This window comes from Bos taurus, chromosome 12 (assembly GCF_002263795.3).
Source record: "Bos taurus isolate L1 Dominette 01449 registration number 42190680 breed Hereford chromosome 12, ARS-UCD2.0, whole genome shotgun sequence".
NCBI lineage: Eukaryota > Metazoa > Chordata > Mammalia > Artiodactyla > Bovidae > Bos > Bos taurus.
In genome coordinates, this window is record NC_037339.1 from 63150273 (window position 1) to 63171409 (window position 21137).

At 35.4% G+C, this 21137-nt stretch overlaps 1 long non-coding RNA gene across 1 annotated transcript in view; it reads left to right on the plus strand.

Moving 5' to 3' along the window:
- LOC132346722 (uncharacterized) overlaps nt 1–21137 on the plus strand; it is a 90684-nt gene that overhangs the window by 42433 nt on the left and 27114 nt on the right. The window lies entirely within an intron of this gene.

Consider the following 21137-nt stretch of genomic DNA (forward strand, 5'->3'; position numbering starts at 1 on the left):
ATAATGAGTGATGTTGAGCATCTTTTCATGTGTTTTTTAGCCATCTGTATATCTTCTTTGGAGAAACGTCTATTTAGTTCTTTGGCCCATTTTTTGAATGGGTCATTTATTTTTCTGGAACTTAGCTGTAGGAGTTGCTTGTATATTTTTGAGATTGGAGTATTACTCAACCATTAAAAAGAATACATTTGAATCAATTCTAATGAGGTGGATGAAACTGGAGCGTATTATACAGAGTGAGGTAAGCCAGAAAGTAAAACACCAATGCAGTATACTAATGCATATATATGGAATTTAGAAAGATGGTAACAATAGCCCTGTATACGAGACAGCAAAAGAGACACTGATGTATAGAACAGTCTTTTGGACTCTGAGGGAGAGGTAGAGGCTGGGATGATTTGGCAGAATGGCATTGAAATATGTATGATATCATATATGAAACGAGTCACCAGTCCAGATTCGATGCATGATACTGAATGCTTGGGGCTGGTGCACTGGGACGACCCAGAGGGATGGTATGGGGAGGGAGGTGGGAGGAGGGTTCAGGATGGGGAACACATGTATACCTGTGGCAGATTCATTTTGATATATGGCAAAACCAATACAATATTGTAAAGTTAAATACAATAAAATTTAAAAAAAAAGGAATACATCAAGGCTGTATATTGTCACCCTGCTTATATAATTTATATGCAGAGTACATCATGAGAAACACTGGGCTGGAAGTAACACAAGCTGGAATCAAGATTGCCGGGATAAATATCAATAACCTCAGATATGCAGATGACACCACCCTTATGGCAGAAATTGAAGAGGAACTCAAAAGCCTCTTGATGAAAATGAAAGTGGAGAATGAAAAAGTTGGCTTAAAGCTCAACATTCAGAAAACGAAGATCATGGCATCCAGTCTCATCACTTCATGGGAAATAGATGGGGAAACAGTGGAAACAGTGTCAGACTATTTTGGGGGGCTCAAAAATCACTGCAGATGGTGACTGCAGCCATGAAATTAAAAGACGCTTACTCCTTGGAAGAAAAGTTATGACAACCTAGATAGCATATTCAAAAGCAGAGACATTACTTTGCCAACAAAGGTCCATCTAGTAAAGGCTATGGTCTTTCCAGTGGTCATGTATGGATGTGAGAGTTGAACTGTGAAGAAGGCTGAGGGTCGAAGAATAGATGCTTTTGAACTGTGGTGTTGGAGAAGACTCTTGAGAGTCCCTTGGACTGCAAGGAGATCCAACCAGTCCATTGTGAAGGAGATCAGCCCTGGGATTTCTTTGGAAGGGATGATGCTAAAGCTGAAACTCCAGTACTTTGGCCACCTCATGCAAAGACTTGAGTCATTGGAAAAAACTCTGATGCTGGGAGGGATTGGGGGCAGAAGGAGAAGGGGACGACAGAGGATGAGATGGCTGGATGGCATCACTGACTCGATGGACATGAGTCTCAGTGAACTCCGGGAGTTGGTGATGGACAGGGAGGCCTGGCATGCTGCGATTCATGGGGTCGCAAAAAGTCGGACACGACTGAGCGACTGAGCTGAACTGAACTGATAATCACTGATGTTGTTCATTCATGATTATCACAGACTTGGAAGAACTTAGAGGAACACCATGAATATCCTGGGTTCCAAGCTTACTTCTCTTTGCTACAATAGTGTAAATTACCCTTAACTTTTCATGGTTATCAGAATCTATATGGGCTTAGTAGGGTACCCTATTTTTTTTTTCTTTTCCCTGCTGAACCTCTTCAATGAGAAGCCCAAAGGACAAGGTATTACTCATAACTTTAAGTCTATTGAAATCCTTATGATTCCATTTAATGCCATGTACTCAATATGCCTAATTCAAAACACATCATTTCAAATTGGCAGAGTAAAAATGTTGTGGGGATCAGAAGCACAGATTCTACAGGAGAATCACAGGGCGTGAGCATGAGAAGAGGCCAATATTAATGCCTCCCTCTATTCCCTTGTGGCTCAGCTGGTAAAAAATCAGCCTGCAATGCAGGAGACCTGGGTTCAATCCCTGGGTTGGGAAGATCCCCTGGAGAAGGGAAAAGCTACCCACTCCAGTACTCTGGTGTGGAGTATTCCATGGACTGTAAGTCCATGGGGTCTCAAAGAGTTGGACACGACTGAGTGACTTTCACTTTCACTTTATTTTCTGCACTAATATATTTTAGCTATTGGAGACACAACACTGTATCTTAGATTGTATACAACATCCTGGAGAAAGAACCCCAGCTTACAGGGTTTTTTCCCAAGTTGGAACATTAATTTAGTCTTGGCAGGGACATACTACTATTTTGTTAAGTAAGCAGATTTGAATGTTGAGATATATAGTCAACACAAGTCCCAAGACCGTGCATCTGTGTCCATGCCTCCTCTGCCAGGGGCTGGAATCATCAAAATCTTTTTTTCCACTGATGTCTGGAGGTTGTTACTTTCCTTTTTTTTTTTTTTTTTTAACTGGGCTCTCAGTTTCTCTCTACTTGGGTTTATCCATGTTTCTCTTCCTGTAACTAATCTGGGCTACCTTATAGTATGTTGTTGGGTTTCAAAAGTGTGTGTCCTAAGACAGAATAAGCCAAGCAGAAGCTGTAATATTTTTAGAACCTTGCTTTGGACACTGTTATATCTATTACAGTTCACACATTAGAGATGAGAAAATAAGACTGAACTCTGTATTTGAGGAGAGAGAAATTATCCTGAAATATTTGTGGGAGAATTGAAACAGAATATGAGGGCCTGTTTTAAAACCATCAGTCTTTGACGTCTGGGCTTCCCTGGTGGCTCAGAGGATAATCTACCTGCAATGCAGGAGACCTGGCTTCAATAGCTGGATTGGGAAGAGCATCTAGAGAAGGAAATGAACACCCAGTCCAGTATTCTTGCCTGGGGAAGTCTATGGACAGAGGACCCTGGCTGGCTATAGTCCATGGGATTGCAAAGAGTCAGACACAACTGAGCTACTAATATACTTACCTGTAGCTACACAGTGGCTGCTTTATTTCCATTTGAAAAATCCACTTGCCATTTTGTAAGATGCAAAGAATTATCACCAAAGAATTATCTATAGAACAATAAATTTATTTAGCACTGTAAGACACATGAGCTCTGTTCAGACTGCTCACCTCTGCCATTATAACTTGAAGGATTCACAGATAATGTGTAAGCAAATATGTATGCCTGTATTCTAATAATATTTTATTTACAAAAACACATGGGCCAGAACTGCCCTGCTGCCCATAGTGTGCTGGTGTTTGATCCACTGGATCGCACTCAGGCTTGATGTCCAGGATCTACTTATCGGAATCAAGTTATCAGAAGTGGTTCTGTTTGTGAAGCTCTGTGCTTTCAGTTTTTTTTTTTTTTTTCTTAATCTCGATCTTGAGAGGCAATAGCTTAAAAGACAAGTTCTGACCCTTACAACTCATGTCCAGTGGTAAACAGAAATAGAATAAATACAGCCACTCCTATTCAAAAAGGGTGGAATGGGAGGCACGAAGGCACACAGATTGAGAGAGTTCTGAACCACAACTGGGCAGAGATTGCCAGCTGAGTGACTTTGTGAGCCTAATGCTATCCTTTGCGTTGTCTCTGTCCCTTTCCATCTAAGCTGAAACAACCATAAATATTTTGTGGCTTTCTTATCCATCAGTTGGTTATCTGCTCTGTAAGACAAAAGGCATATTACTTTTTCTTTTCCCCAAAGTATGAACTTTTCTGCTGTGGTCTTCCTGAAGGCTGCTGAAGAACAGCGTTCTTAAGATTTTCTGAAGCCCTAAAGTGTGATGAAAATTGTGAGGCATGTCTTCAGGATCACTTGTAGGTCTCTTGTCTAATCGAACACGTCTCTGAGGCAACACTTTCGATATTTCTCAGGTCTTTCTTTACCAATGATCTTATATTTACATGCTGAGTTTAACTTTTGTTCTGAAGCCCTTTTTCATTTGAAAGTCTTGAGTAGGCGGGTATGAGAAATAATTTAAATTTCAAACCAGAAATCCCTTTCTATTTTGACTTCTGTTTGAATACTGAAAAGGTCTTTTTTAAACTCCTGTCTCTCCTCCTGTTTTACCATGGGCAGCTTGATGAAACAAGATGGTGTCCACTGCTCTTTCTGGGTATATGTGAAACACCCAGCACATTATTATGATCTTACATCAGTATAGTGCATTTGTCACAATTAATGAACCAAGATCGATTATGTTATTAATTCAAAGTTATACTGATTTATAACCTAATTTTGATAGTAGAAGGTCCCTCCATGTGTTTATGAGGTGTTTATGTATGTAAGGCAAAACTTTTTAGGTGTTACATACCTAAACGTGCCTTTATTTTACCATTATCAGATTTATAGTTTTCCTTAGTACAGACTTTTAGATTGGTAATTATTTTGCCTCAGAATTTTGAAGACATTTGCACATTTCCTTTTAGATTTTGGGTAAGTTTGATGCCAATCAGATCCTTAAGCCTTTTCAGTGATCTATTAGGTCCCTAATCTTTTGTAACTGCCCCATATTCTTCTCCATAGTTTCTTCTCAAATCTTGCATTTATGCCCAGTTTTCTAAATTTTTTAGAACAATGTGCTTTGATTTAGAACTCTATGTTGTATGGGTACGTATGTGTGTGTGGGTGTGTACTTGTGTGCAGCGTTGCTAGACCCCAGTCATTTCTTTCACTTGGCTTTAAGTAAGTGAACTTTCTAAGGATACAGGGCAGGGAACAGAACATTCTTAGTATCAATATAATTATTACTGAGCCAGGAAGCAAGAAGTAGCGAAAAAAGGAGACTAAGGATTTGAAAAACAAACGAATTCTCTCTGACATAAAATAAAATGTTAATTTTAAAACATAGTTATTATTGATGATATATTCCCTGGTGGCTCAGATTCTTCAGTAAAGAATCTGCCAGCAGTGCAGGAGACCTGGGTTCTATCCCTGGGTCCGGAAGGTCCCCTGGAGAAGGAAATGGCAACTCACTCCAGTATTCTTGCCTAGAGATTTCCATGGACAGAAGATCCTGGCAGGCTATAGTCCATGGGATCACTAAGAGTCGGACATGACTGAGAGAGTAATACACACCCACACATTATTGATGAAGCATAAAAGTAAGATTTGAAGGAAATGATAGATTTTTTTTTTTTTAAAGATACAATTCATATTATACTTGGACCATCATGGGCCATTGAAAGTTTAGTTGAGTGATATATGTACTGCGATGTCATTTCTTATATAATCTCTCATATGAATACCATGGAAAAATATAGTATTAGGTAGATATTATTATCAGAATTTTAGAAGACATTTTATTACCTCAAAATGTGCTCTTCTTCCTCAATAAAGAAAATGTGATTCTGAAATGCACAGCTATGAAAAATAGATACCCTTATTAACAGTTTTAACCATGTGATTAAATTCTTACTGGTGACTTGAAAAATAATTCTGATAAGTTTTCTTAAAGAGAAGTGCTCTATATCTCGTTTCCCTCATTCTTTCTTGCTGTTTGAAAGGCAAACATAACGGCTGAGTCTTCATCTCATCTCCTATACCATCTGGTGACCTTGGGAGTACAAACTGGAGAAAGTGAAGGGCCATGAGAGTAAGGAATTTATCCATCTCAGTAATGAATAGATTAGAAGCCTGGATTCACTGCTTCTGCACTTCTTGACCATAAATAACAAATATCCTCTGTCATCTTTTTTAACAGTATTATAGTATTTTTTAAATGAGTATGACCAGAGAAATTATGAGTTTAATAAGTGACTCCACAGTTGCACCAGTAGGGTATGGCTGCCTCCTTCAGTTCTGTAAGATCAAAGTAGTAATTTTATTTCTTTAATGATTATTCTATACTGTATTTCTTACCTACAGTGTCAACTTTACTCCCATACACTTATTATACATTAAATATATATACATTGTGTAAATATAAATATGTATATTTAATTTTATACAGGTTTACATTTTCTATTTTCTTTTTTGATGCTTTTAAATTGTGACATTAGAAATAAAAGTTAAATTTATAAATTGAAAGCCTAGCTTACTTGTTCAATGATGAACTATTATTTATTATTTTAGAATTCTCCACTGTATTATATATTGTTTTATTTACCTTTAAAAAAAGTTAGAGTGAAGTAACAGTGAACTTACCCATTTTCTCCAGGGAGCAATGTTCTTCATTGTGGGAATAGGAGATGTTTAAAAATACACACTTCATAATTCTCTCTGGGATCCACTATATTGAGCTCCAACAAATAAACACTGTATCTAAAACTCCATGCTCATATGACTGCTGACTTTGACAGTTGCCAACATGACTTTGTATGCATCATCTCTTGCCTCCAGCAGATTCCCTTCCTGTCTAGGAGATCTAAGAGATGTGAAAGTGAGGTAATCACACACACACAAATGTTCTGCTTCAGCAAGATGGAAAATGATATTAACAGGACATTCACTCTCTCCCTTACTGCCCCATGTAAATCCACAGGCATATCTTTAATGTCTTACTATTGAATTCCTTGGTTATAAACCTGAGAGGATTAAAATACAAGACAGAAAATATATCGTTACAGTTTTATAATAATTCTTTTTTTAAATTTTATTTTATTTTTGAACTTTACAAATTGTATTAGTTTTGCCAAATATCAAAATGAATCTGCCACAGGTATACATGTGTTCCCCATCCCGAATCCTCCTCCCTCCTCCCTCCCCATACCATCCCTCTGGGTCGTCCTAGCACACTAGCCCCAATTATCCAGTATCGTGCGTCGAATCTGGACTGGCAACTCGTTTCGTACATGATATTATACATGTTTCAATGCCATTCTCCCAAATCTTCCCACCCTCTCCCTCTCCCACAGAGTCCATAAGACTGTTCTATACATCAGTGTCTCTTTTGCTGTCTTGTACACAGGGTTATTGTTAGCATCCTTCTAAATTCCATATATATGCGTCAGTATACTGTATTGGTGTTTTTCTTTCTGGCTTACTTCACTCTGTATAATAGGCTCCAGTTTCATCCACCTCATTAGAACTGATTCAAATGGATTCTTTTTAATGGCTGAGTAATACTCCATTGTGTATATGTACCACAGCTTTCTTATCCATTCATCTGCTGATGGACATCTAGGTTGCTTCCACATCCTGGCTATTATAAACAGTGCTGCGATGAATATTGGGGTACACGTGTCTCTTTCCCTTCTGGTTTCCTCAGTGTGTATGTCCAGCAGTGGGATTGCTGGATCATAAAACCTCGAATAGCCAAAGCGATCTTGAGAAAGAAGAATGGAACTGGAGGAATCAACCTACCTGACTTCAGGCTCTACTACAAAGCCACAGTTATCAAGACAGTATGGTACTGGCACAAAGACAGAAATATAGATCAGTGGAACAAAATAGAAAGCCCAGAGATAAATCCATGCACATATGGACACCTTATTTTTGACAAAGGAGGCAAGAATATACAATGGATTAAAGATAATCTCTTTAACAAGTGGTGCTGGGAAATCTGGTCAACCACTTGTAAAAGAATGAAACTAGAACACTTTCTAACACCATACACAAAAATAAACTCAAAATGGATTAAAGATCTAAACATAAGACCAGAAACTATAAAACTCCTAGAGGAGAACATAGGCAAAACACTCTCTGACATACATCACAGCAGGATCCTCTATGACCCACCTCCCAGAATATTGGAAATAAAAGCAAAAATAAACAAATGGGACCTAATTAACCTTAAAAGCTTCTGCACATCAAAGGAAACTATTAGTAAGGTGAAAAGACAGCCTTCAGAATGGGAGAAAATAATAGCAAATGAAGCAACTGACAAACAACTAATCTCAAAATATACAAACAACTCCTACAGCTCAACTCCAGAAAAATAAATGACCCAATCAAAAAATGGGCCAAAGAACTAAATAGACATTTCTCCAAAGAAGACATACAGAGGGCTAAAAACACATGAAAAGATGCTCAACATCACTCATTATCAGAGAAATGCAAATCAAAACCACTATGAGGTACCATTTCACACCAGTCAGAATGGCTGTGATCCAAAAGTCTACAAGCAATAAATGCCGGAGAGGGTGTGGAGAAAAGGGAACCCTCTTACACTTTTAGTGGGAATGCAAACTAGTACAGCCACTCTGGAGAACAGTGTGGAGATTCCTTAAAAAACTGGAAATAGAACTGCCTTATAATAATTCTTATTGTCTTCTGTCTACTGTGCATTGAAGAGAAACTCACTGTTTTCCCTGCAGTTCCTGTTCAGTCATATGCTACAAATACCGGACACCACATTCAGGTCACCAGATAATTTCCATTCCTGTTTCCATTCTAAGTGTTACATGGTCAATGTCCCCAGTTATTTTTACATTATATATTTATTTTGATGTTTAAAGCACTCGGCATTTTCTATATTCTGTGGTATAGTCGTCCATCTGTTTTGAGTTTCATGTCACTTTCTCTTGAAGCATTTTCCATGTTGAAAATATGTCATTTTCCAAGTACTTAAGGTTTCCTCCTTTTATTATCCCAGTCTAGATCAATACACTATGCTTGTGTGAAAAGCTTATCTCTTCTCCATTTTAGGGTGTAATTACTCAGTGATTCTAAGAATATCTGTAACATTTCAGACCAAATTAAATAATCAGTTTTTTCCAAAAAGTAGATAAGATAGGAAAATGATAAATGTCTTAGGCTTTATGGTTTTCCAGTAACAGATAATGAGGGATTGACCCAAACTAACACAGTTAGATCAGAGAGATTTGTTTCTGATGTGATCCCACTTTCAGCTTCACCTCCCAACTCTGCTTGAAAGCCTTTGGCCCTCTCAATGTACATAATAAAATGCAGTGCAATTTACCTCTCTGTGCAGTCTGCTCATAAACTGCTTTTAGCTAATGTAACTAGAAAGATGGGATTAAAGAATAAATAATAGTAGCCAATACCCATTGCACCTAAGCTTTATCCTTACCAATCATTTATATTTTGACAGGAAAAATGACCAAAGTAAATGAAGTTGCAGTTACGTAATATAATTCTGTTATCATAACCATGTTGGAAAGAATTTTTTTTTTTAAATGTGTGTGTGTGTCTATCTTCTAAAAAAGTAAGGAAAGGAAACTTTTTTTCCATATTCTTCTCCAGTGTTCATCTATTTCTTCTAAAGGGACAGCCCTGTAGAAAATTGAAAATCTAATTCACCTAGCTAGCAAACATGACCTCACCCCAGGAAACAGCATGCATGGTCATTTTTAGTAAAATATTTATGCAAGCACTCTACCTACATTTCTGATTATCTGTATAAAATGGTAACAATGTCTACAAAATAGGGGTGGGGCACGAAGAGAATCTGGTATTACACACAAATTTTTAAAAACCAAAGAGTAGCTATTACTTTGTCAATTAGTAATGTCTTCTTGATATTTTCAGCAGTAACTGCACTAAATATTTTCTTCTTTGAAAGAACATAAAGTCTATTGGCAGTAGGTCAAGGCAAAGGATAATACTAGGCAAAATCAGTGGGAAAAATTCTTAAAATCTGTTTTGTTTTTTTACTACACTAGTATCATTAAGTACTACACTATTGTACAATTTAGTCAAATTCATAAAACATGGAATTATTTTCATTTCTAAAAATTGTTCCAAAAACCACACTTAAGATAAAATCCCCTACTGTGTTGTGCATAAATTGAGAATTAAATAAGGCAAGAACTATATATTAATGTAAATCAACCTGAATATTCATCGAAAAAACTGATGCTGAAGTTGAAGTTCCAGTATTTTGGCTATCTTATGTGAAGAGCCTACTTACTGGAAAAACCCTGATGCTGGGAAAGATTGAAGGCAAAAGGAGAAGAGGGTAGTGGAGAATGAGATGGTTAGATAGCATCACCAACTCAATGGAAATGAGTTTCAGCAAACTTTGGGAGATAGTGAAGGACAGGGAAGCCTGGCATGCTGCAGTCCATTGGGTCAAAAAAGTCAGACAGGACTTAGTGACTAACACTTTCAGCTTCATAACACTATATAAGATGTATTAGGTTCACATATTACATAGAATTTATTGTTCTTTAGTCACTCAGTTGTGTCCCAACTCTTTGAAACCCAGCCTCCAGCCTCCTCTATCTGTGGAATTTCCCAGGCAAGAATACTGGAGTAGGTAGCATTTCCATCTCCAGGGAATCTTCCTGACCCAGGGATCAAACTCGGGTCTTGCATATTACATATATTTATACTAATATTGTGTGCCTGTACACACACAGACACACACACACATACAAAAAACACTAATCTCAAAAAATTAGAAGTGTTAGTTCCATGTACAACCACATAGGAAGCCACTTAAGGATTTTGACTAAAGAGTAACACATGTCTATGTCATGATTACAATTTCCTGATATTGAATATAGGAGAAACAAAGTATCATGACTTTTTTCAGGCCTACTATAGCCTAAACTATAAATGGAAATAGGTAAGTATTTTGCTATGTCCAGAACACATATAATATTGTTGATAACATATCTTTGTGGTGATAGTTTGGCATCAAGAAATATTTGTATTTTAAAGAATAAAATATTCCCAATAAATGACCTATTACAGAAACCAATTTTAATTTATTTTTTAAGAAATCAACAGATAGAATGGCCTCTATATTTGTAAAATTTCATAGACATTTTAACAGGAGTAAAAGGTGACCTTGCTATATGCTTTTTAAAGCTATACTTCCCATCTGAGTGAATACAATATTATACAAATTATTTTTATTATGACTTGAATTTAAAAAGAGAAGCTGGTACTTTTTTTAGTTCTAAACTTTATTTCTTTAGTTAGAAACTTTAATACACAACAGAAAGAGTCAATAAGATATAGTTACCTGCATCAGTTCAATAGATTCTCATGGAAAGTTGTATAAGTAATATAACAGGAACAACTGGTTACATAGTTTGATAATCATTTATAATCCAATGTAAATAAATTTAAAGTAGAATTAAATTCAGATTAAACAAAAATATGCGTGCTCAGTTATGTCCGATTCTTTATGGCCCCATGGACTGTAGCCTGCCAGCCTCTTCTGCCCATGGAATTTTCCAGGAAATAATACTTGATTGGGATACCATTTCCTCCTCCAGGGAATCTTCCTGACCCAGTGATCAAGCCCTTATCTTTTGCTTTCCCTGCGCTGGCAAGCAGATTCTTTACCACAAGCACCACCTGGGATGCTCTATGGCTACATGATATCAAAGAAATACATTGAAAAATGAAATAATTATTGAAACAGATATTCTGAGTCATAAAATTTTTAGTCTCCAAAATAATTATTTGAATTTTATTGCACAAATTGGATGTTATTTATGCTATATGGGACTATAGATATGATTTCAGATTTTAGAATAATCTAGTTATTGATTAGTAATTTAAAGTAAATTTAAATATATTAAAGTTACTGCTTTTGTTAATGGTGATTATTTATCTAATTTTATACCAAAATTATGCTGCAATGAAATCTACAATCATTGCTTACCCATATAAATAAATGTAGGCATCAATATATTGGCTTATTTATTAATTATGTCTATTTTTTCTCTACTATATTTTGTTCTAAATGCTTGGTTTAAAAAAATGTCTGTTGCTATGCCTTGGATATTACTCACTTCTAGTCTATATAAAACAGTAATGGAGCAGTCACATTTGTATGTTTAAAATAATATTTTTGATCAGCACACAGTAAAATAAAATATTTTGTACACCTTTGTAAATATTAACCATTGATTTTTAATAAGGAGCTTCTTGATAATTTTACAATTCAGTTTCTTCTCTTTGTGTGTTCTAGTGTTAAATTTTCCACGGGTATTAGATTGGAAAGCTTGCATGGGTCTGATATCTCTGCTGTCCTTGGCAGCAAACAGTGCATAAATATTTACTCTTCAACCATGTAGACTGCCAACATATGTCTCATCTTTTAGAAAACCTGAAGGAGGACTAGAGGCTTAATGATAGAAATAATAAGCTTTCTGCATGCTTAAAATGTTTATTATTTTTATAGAATAAAATAAGAAATATTGCAAAAGACATGTTAAATTATAAGATATCAAGACTGAGACAAATAGTTTTGGTATTTTCATCAACCTAATAACTTATCATGTTGATTCTATATTAATTTATTAACTTCATTCTCATTGGAGGGAAATCAATGTTTGCTGGAGTAAAGTAACAAAAGAGAAATAGGTTTATTAATGAAGGAGAAGGTTTAACATATTTATATCTGTACTTTTTAAACATTTGGGATGTTTTAGATACCCCAGCAGGTGTATCCCCACATGACTGTTCATGGCCACATTTGCATTGTTCTTCAAAATAAGCTCAGTGCTTTTAACAGTGTTTGGACCATGGTCAGTCAGTAGAAATATGTTGAGTGAATAAACTCAACTTTAATGTTGTCATGCTTTTATAATGCCTTAAACATGTAATAAACCAAGAAAAGCTTGGAATAATAACTACTGTCATATCTTTTGCAGCAAACGTGAGACAAGAAAGTGAGTTTAAAATATGTTAAGGACAATGAGAATATACTCGTGTGTGTCAAATCATAACACATATGTTTCATTAGAAGAAACGGTCAATAACCTGCTACAAGTAAGGTTAAAACAGAACTATTCTAGTGTATTAAAAATAAGAGTCAGAGAAACCTATGAAATTCAATGCAAAAAGCTTAAATTTGAAGTTGTTTCAATATTAAAACAAAGTTTTGATATGATAATAGTATCAGCTGGCCATAATTAAAACAACAGAAAAATATAAAATTAACTTACAATTCAGAGAAGAAATGATAAAAATCATTAAAATATATTTGTCATATAAACATTTGAAAATAGAAAGTGCTAATCATAATTAGATTCCCGAGATGACAATGATCGTCATCATCCAGTTGTTAAATGAATGTTACAGATTATTTCCAAGGAAATAATAACACATTATATTATGTAAGAAAACAAGTACAACATTCATTTTTTTAAATTAAATGAAATATTTATGAAATTAAGGAAAGGAAAAATTATATTGACTTTTTAAAATCTCGTAATTAGGACAGTGAGAAAACAAATGAATAAGGCCTTCAAAGTATTGATAAAAAATAATTTGTATCCTAAGGTTTAATACTAGCAAAACTCTTTCTCTAGAGCATGACCTAAATATATTTTCCAAGAAAGGTTGAAAGTTATATACTGCCAAACCATCACTAAAGTGTGAATCAATTACAAAAAGAGGAAGAATATACCTAGGAGGAAGGTGGAGATGCTAAAAGAGATTGTGTGTTAGTAAATTGGTGAATAGGTTTTTGATCTGGACAAAGTCTGAACTCAAATGGATGAGATAAAGCAAAATTAATAAATTACAATTAATAGAGTTCTCAAAAGCACAATTAAATTAGCTACATAGCCTACTTCATTTAAACTATAATACATCTGCCTAGAATTAATGCCTTCTAGATTCTTTAATGATTCAGAAGTGTAAACCATTGACTTATTTTAGATTAATCTATATTGTCTGCACTTGCTAAAGTGTCAAGGTTACACACTACACACTAACATAAACAAAACAGATTATGTATCTTCTATCTTCTAAATCAGTGGGTATGGCAAAAGAAAATGAAAAATGTTAAAAGGAAGAAGAATAGTTGTGTTTGGTGTGGAGTGGATACAGAAGATATGGGATAAATAAAAAGAGATTCGGGCGGCAGAAAAAAAAAAAACAAATATGTTATATTCACAAGATAATTAAATGGGATTAACTAGACTGTGTTCCAGTTGAGCTATTTCAAATCCTAAAAGATGATGCTGTGAAAGTGCTGCACTCCATATGTCAGCAAATTTGGAAAACTCAGCAGTGGCCACAGGACTGGAAAAGGTCAGTTTTCATTCCAATCCCAAAGGTCAATGACAAAGAATGTTCAAACTACCTCACAACTGCAGTCAGCTCACAAGCTAGCAAAGTAATGATCAAAGTTCTCCAAGCCAGGATTCAACAGTATGTGAACCATGAACTTCCAGATGTTCAAGTTGGATTTAGAAAAGGCAGAGGAACCAGAGATCAAATTGCCAGCATCTGTTGGATCATCAAAAGAGCAAGAGAGTTCCAGAAAAACATCTACTTCTGCTTTATTGATTACGTCAAAGCCTTTGTATAGATCACAACAAACTGGAAATTTCTTCAAGAGATGGAAATACCAGATGACCTTACCTGCCTCCTGAGAAATCTGTATGAAGGACAAGAAGCAACAGTTAGAACTGGACCTTGAACAACAAACTGGTTCCGAATCGGGACAGGAGTACGTCAAGGCTGTATGTTGTCACCTTGCTTATTTAACTTATATCCTGAGTACATAATGAGAAATGTTGAACTGGATGAAGCACAAGCCAGAATCAAGATTGATGGAAGAAAATCAATATCAGATATGCAGATCACACCACCTAATAGCAGAAAGTGAAGAGAAACTAAAGTGCCTCTTGATGAATATGAAAGAGGAGAATCAAAGCTGGCTTAAAACTCAACATTCAAAAAACCAATACAATATTGTAAAGTAATTAGCCTCCAATTAAAATAAATAAATTTATATAAAAAAACTAAGATTATGGCATCTGGTTCCATCACTTCGTGGCAAATAGATGGGGAAACAATGGAAACAGTGAGAGACTTTATTTTGGGGGGCTCCAAAATCACTGCAGATGGTGACTGCAGCCATGAAATTAAAAGACGCTTACTCCTTGGAAGAAAAGCTATGACCAACCTAGACAGCATATTATAAAGCAGAGACATTACTTTGCCGACAAAGTCCATCTAGTCAAAGCTATGGTATGGATGTGAGAGTTGGACTATAAAGAAAGCTGCTGCTGCTGCTAAGTCAATTCAGTCGTGTCTGACTCTGTGGGACCCCACAGTTGGCAGCCCACCAGGCTCCTCCGTCCCTGGGATACTCCAGGCAAGACACTAGAGTGGTTTGCTGTTTCCTTCTCCAGTGCATGAAAGTGAAAGTGAAGTCTCTCAGTGGTGTCCAACTCTTCACGACCCCATGGACTTTAGCCTACCAGGCTCCTCCATCCATGGGATTTTCCAGGCAAGAGTACTGGAGTGGGTTGCCATTTCCTTCTCCAAAGAAAGCTAAGTGCTGAAGGTTTGATGCTTTTGAGCTGTGGTGTTGGAGGAGACTCTTGTGAGTCCCTTGGACTGCAAGGAGATCCAACCAGTCAGTCCTAAAGGAAATCAGTCCTGAATACTCATTGGAAGGACTGATGTTGAAGCTGAAACTCCAATACTTTGGCTACCTGATGCAAAGAACTGATTCATTAGAAAAGACCCTGATGCTGGGAAAGATTGATGGCAGGGAGAGAAGAGGATGAGATGGTTGGATGGCATCACCGACTCAATGGACACGAGTCTGAGCATCCTCCGTGTGTTGGCGGTGGACAGGCAAGCCTGGCATGCTGCACTCCATTGGGTCACAGAGAGATCGACATACTGAGCGACTGAAGTGAACTGAGACTTTGGATTAAAAACACACAGGAAAGTTTTCAGAAGAAACACCCATGTAAAAGGACGAAAGGAAAAGGATGGCGTATTGGCTGGCTAGGTCTGCCAAAATAAACTACTACAGACTGTGTATCTTAAGAAACAGAAATTTATTTTCTCACAATTATACAGATTAGAAGTCTGAAATCAAGGTGTTGACAGGGTTGGTTCCTTATGAGAGCTAACAGGAAATGATGTGTCCCACACATCATTGATGTGTCTCTTTGGCTTTGTGGATGGATACCTTCTCCCTGTTTGTCTCCACACCGTCTTTTGTCTGTACGTGTCCCTGTCTTAATTTCCTCCTCTAATACACAACAGTCATATTGCATTGAAACATGTAAATATTATATAAGAAACGAATTGTCAGTCCAGTTTCGATGCAGGATACAGGATGCTTGGGGCTGGTGCACTGGGATGACCCAGAGGGATGGTATGGGGAGGGAGGTGGGAGGGGGGTTCAGGATTGGGAACACATGTACACCCGTGGCCTATTCATGTTGATGTATGGCAAAACCAATACAATATTGTAAAGTAATTACCTCCAATTAAAATAAATAAATTTAAATTAAAAAAGAAACAGTCATATTGGATGAAGACCTACCCTAATGATGTCATTTTTATTTATTTATCTCTTTAAAGACCCTGTTTTGAAATACAGTCACATTCTGTTCTGGGGATTAGAATGGTAACATATGAATTTGGGTGAATTTGGCGGGGAGCACAAGTCAGCCCATAAGAGATAAAAAAGATATACTACACAAATATTAATCAAGATGAATTCTTCTGTTATATAACTAAAGTTCTCTTGAATAACAAAGGACTGCAAGACTCTAGGGCATATTTTATTTCTAAATTTGAAGAGGCTAAATATAGTAAGATCTAAGATGTAGCTAACTGTAAGATATAATAATTTTTAATTGTGTGCCTAATAAAATCCTTTCAAATTATTAGAACCACAAGAAAAAATCAATAAATTCACCATAATAGAATGTGATTTTTAACATACCCTTCCAGTCACTAATTAATCAAACAGAAAATCAGTAAGAATATAGAAACATTTAATAATGCAATTAACAAGCTTCAGTCAACATTTATAATACTGATTACTCAATAGTAAAAGAGAGTATATGCCCACTCAAAGACACCTGAAACAATTCAATCCATTGACAAAACTTTTTGCCAATTAAGTTTCAAGAAATTTGTAATAAATTGGATTACACAGGCAACATATTTTGATGATAAAGCAATTATACTATAAATATAAAAAAATTAATACTGTATTACCAAAAAAAGACTATATTACAAATTAATAAGTTAACTTACTATAGATGGATAATTAATCAAAAGGGAAATTAGACTTTTTAGCATTGAAATGTAATAAGAATACTGCCTATAAAACTTGTAGTATATAAATTATACATAGAAGACATTGTTTTGAATAAATAAATAAATAAATAAATATATATATATATATATATATATAGGATCACAATCAGTATTTGTAATTCAAAAATGCTCTCAGTTTTTAATGATTTTGAATCATATTCTGTTTCCTACACCTTATGTTTTGTGAGCTAGTTTTGCTGATAAAGACTTTCCCATTCTATACTCAGTTTTGACTGTATCACAACATTCAGTTTCATTCCTTGTTTCAGAAATCATTGACATATCAGTCTATGCAAACCCCTCCCTCTCCTGAGTTTTATCTCTACCCTGTGGCCTCATTCCCAATCATTTCCCTCACTTCTCTGTATGTGTGTGCTCAGTCCCTCAGCCGTGTCTGACTATGAGGCCATGGACTGTAGCCCACCAGACTTCTCTGTCTATGGGATTATCCAGGAAAGAATAGTGGAGTGGGTTGCCATTTCCTGCTCCAGGAAATCTTTACCACTCAGGGGTCAAACCCACGTTTCTTGTACCACCTGCATTGACAGGAGAATTCTTTACCACTAAGCCACCTGGGAAGCCCATCACTTCCCTGACAGGCATTTATTTTAATGGGCTTAACGTTATTATTCCTTTTTTATTAGTTTCAATTAGTGTGTTCAATTTCCTTATTCCAACTTCTTAAACTAAAAGCATTCCATTAAATCAGTCATTATCCTCTTTGGATAAAGGTAATTGAAAATATACTTTAAGTACTTCATAAACTGTGTTCCATGGACCATATTTTTATTATTGGATTTTGTTATTTTATTATGAATTTTATATTAAATATACATATTATTGCTCTTTTTTGAGTATTAATTTTTTTTGCCTAAAATTTATGTAGAATATAATTTTGATTCTGAATGTAATGGATTAGTATTAGCTATGCTTCCAATTTTGATTTATAAATTAATCAACTGTGGTCAAATAACACAATCTGCATAATGTTGATCCTGTCAAATTCATTGAGAATTTAACTGTCAACTTAGAAGTAATTAATTTTTCAAATTTTTGATTTGTGATTAAATAAATTTATATTTGTCTAAATCCCTGGTAGCTTGGTTTGTAGAGAATCTACCTGCTGTGCAGGAGACCATGTTTCAATCCCTGGGTCAGGAAGATCTCCTGGAGAAGGAAATGACAATCTTCTCCAGTATTCTTGCCTGGAGAACCCCATGAACAGAGGGGCCTGGTGGGCTACAGTCCATGGGGTTGCAAGAGTTGGACATGACTTAGGAACTAAACCACCATCTAATTTAATTTAATCATACTGTATATCAGCAAAACATAAACAGTCACTTAAAGTTGAGACGACCCAGAGGGATGGTATGGGGAGGGAGGAGGGAGGAGGGTTCAGGATGGGGAACACATGTATACCTGTGGCGGATTCATTTTGATATTTGGCAAAACTACTACAATTATGTAAAGTTTAAAAATAAAATAAAATTAATTAAAAAATAAAAATAAATAAAGTGCTTAGATGGGAACACTTGAAAAAAATAAAATAAAATGTTTGTGTATAATGACACTTCAGTAGTGTTTTTTCAAATTTTCTGTACCTTTCCTTCTTTCTTTCTTTCTCCCTTTTTTCTTTCATTCTTGTCTTCCCTCTTTCCCCCACTTCCTTCCCCACTCTTTCTCTCTCCCTGTCTTTTTAAATTCTTTTTCTGGAGATATACTTTAAATTCTCTTACTATTTAGTAAATAGTATCTAATTTTATTTATTGATTTATCTAATATTATTTCTAGTTCTTCCAGTTGTTGCCTTATGTACTTTGAGATCAGGTTGTTAGATACATGTATACTTGTGATTTTTGTATTTTATTCATTTAGTACTTTTGTACATTATTGAATTCCTCTTCAGTATTTATCAAATTATTATTTTTCATTGTGTCTATATATGTTTTCAAAAATTGCTTTCGTGACTTGTTATTTTTCTATTTTTATAGTATATAATTTTCGTTCCCTTTCTTCTTTATGATTTCTTTTTTGAGATGAAATTCACATAATAAAATTAACTATTCTAAAGTGAACCATTTAATGGTATGCAGTACATTCACAATGAGTTGTAATAACAAGGTCTGCCTACATACAAAATTGTTTTGTCAGTCCCAAAGGAAATCCCATACTCATTAAAGCAGTTACTTTCCATCACCTTTCCCCAAACTCCAGGAACCACCAATCAGCTTTATGTCTTTGCCTATTATTGATAGTTCAAATAACTGGAATTATAATAGACCCATTGTGTTTGACTTCTTTCACTAAACATTATATTTCCAGGTTCATCCATTTTGTATATCATGTATTAGTATGTCACCACTTTATATGACTGAAAAATATTCCATTGAAGGTATATACCACAACTTATCTGTTCATCTGTTGATAAGCTTTTGGTTGATTCTACATTCTGATGCTCTGAACACGCATATATTTTTTTGAGTACTTGTTTTGAGTTATTTTTGTCTATACACATAGAAAAGGAATTGCTACTTCATATCATAAATATTGTTGTTGTTGTTGCTCAGTCACTCAGTCATGTTTGACTCTCTGTGACCCCATGGACTGCAGCATACCAGTTTTCCCTGTCTTTCACCATCTCCTGGAGCTTGCTCAACTCATGTCCATTGAGTCAGTGATGCCATCCAGCCATCTCATTCTCTGTTGGTCCCTTCTCCTCCTGCCGTCAATCTTTCCCAGGATAAGGGTCTTTTTCCAGTGAGTTGGCTTTTCTCATCAGGTGGCCAAACTATAGGAGCTTCAGCTTCAGCATCAGTCCTTCCAAAGAATATTCAAGGTAGATGTCCTTTGAGATTGACTGGTTTGATCTCCTTGCTGTCCAAGGGACTCTCGAGAGTCTTCTCCAGCACCACAGTTTGAAAGCATCAGTTCTTAGGCAGTCAGCCTTCTTTATGGTGTAACTATCACGTCTGTACATGACTACAAAAACCACAGCTTTGAGAAGACAGACACTTTGTCAGCAAAGTGATGTCTCTGAATTATAATACACTGTCTAACTTTGTCATAACTTTTTTCCCAAGGAGCAAGAGTCTTAATTTCATGGCTGAAGTGACCTTCTACAGTGATTTTGGAGCCCCAAAAAGTGAAATCTGTCTCTGTTCTCATTTTTACCCCATTTTTTGCTGTGAAGTGTTGGGACTGGATATCATGATCTTAGTTTTTTTAATGTTGAGTTTTAAGCCAGCTTTTCCACTCTCCTCTTTCATGTTCATCAAGAAGCTTTTTAGATGTTTAACTATTTGAGGTACTGCCAAATCATGCTCCACAAAATGAATCTCTTTACATTATCATGATCAAATGGTTTCTGATTTAGCCACATCCTCAACACTGTTTTCCTTTTTGGAAACATTATAGTCATCCTCATGAATGTGAATGGTGTATTGTTGTGGTTTTAGTTTGTATTTTCCTAATAACTAAAGTTTAAAGCAGTTTTTATGTATTCATTGGGAATTTTTGTTATCTTTCTGGAGAAACATCTATTCAAGTTTTGTCCATTTTTAAATTGGGCTTTGTGCTTTAGTTATTGAATTTTAATGCATTGTTGTTCTGGATATTAGACTCCTATCACATTTATGATTGTAAGTATTTCTCACATGAATTATGTGGTATATTCACTTTCTTAATAACACTCTTTTATGCACAAACATTTTTAATTTTGATGAAGTCCAATTTATCGGTATTTAATCTTTTGTTTTGATCATATGTTTGGTGTCATATCTAAGAATCCATTGCCAAACCTAAGGTCATAAAGATTTACTTCTATATTTTCTTATAACAATTATAAAGATTTTAGTTTTTGATTGGAGAGTTTAAACCATCTGCATTTAAAATAATTACACATGAAAAAGACTTACTTCTGTGATTTTACTTTATTTTTTCTGAATGTCTTATACTTTTTTTGTTCATCTTTTTCTCCATCACTACCTTCTTTTTTTGTGATTTGATTTTTCTTTTGTAGTCTGTCTTTTTGGTTCCTCTCTCATTTGAACACCAGAGGCAGAAATCATGGTGACCTTCATAAAGTCTGTCTGCCAGAGTTTGAAACTTGTGATTTTTATTTTTCAAGTACCTTTAGTTCATAAACATCCAAATTTAGTGAATCTTTCT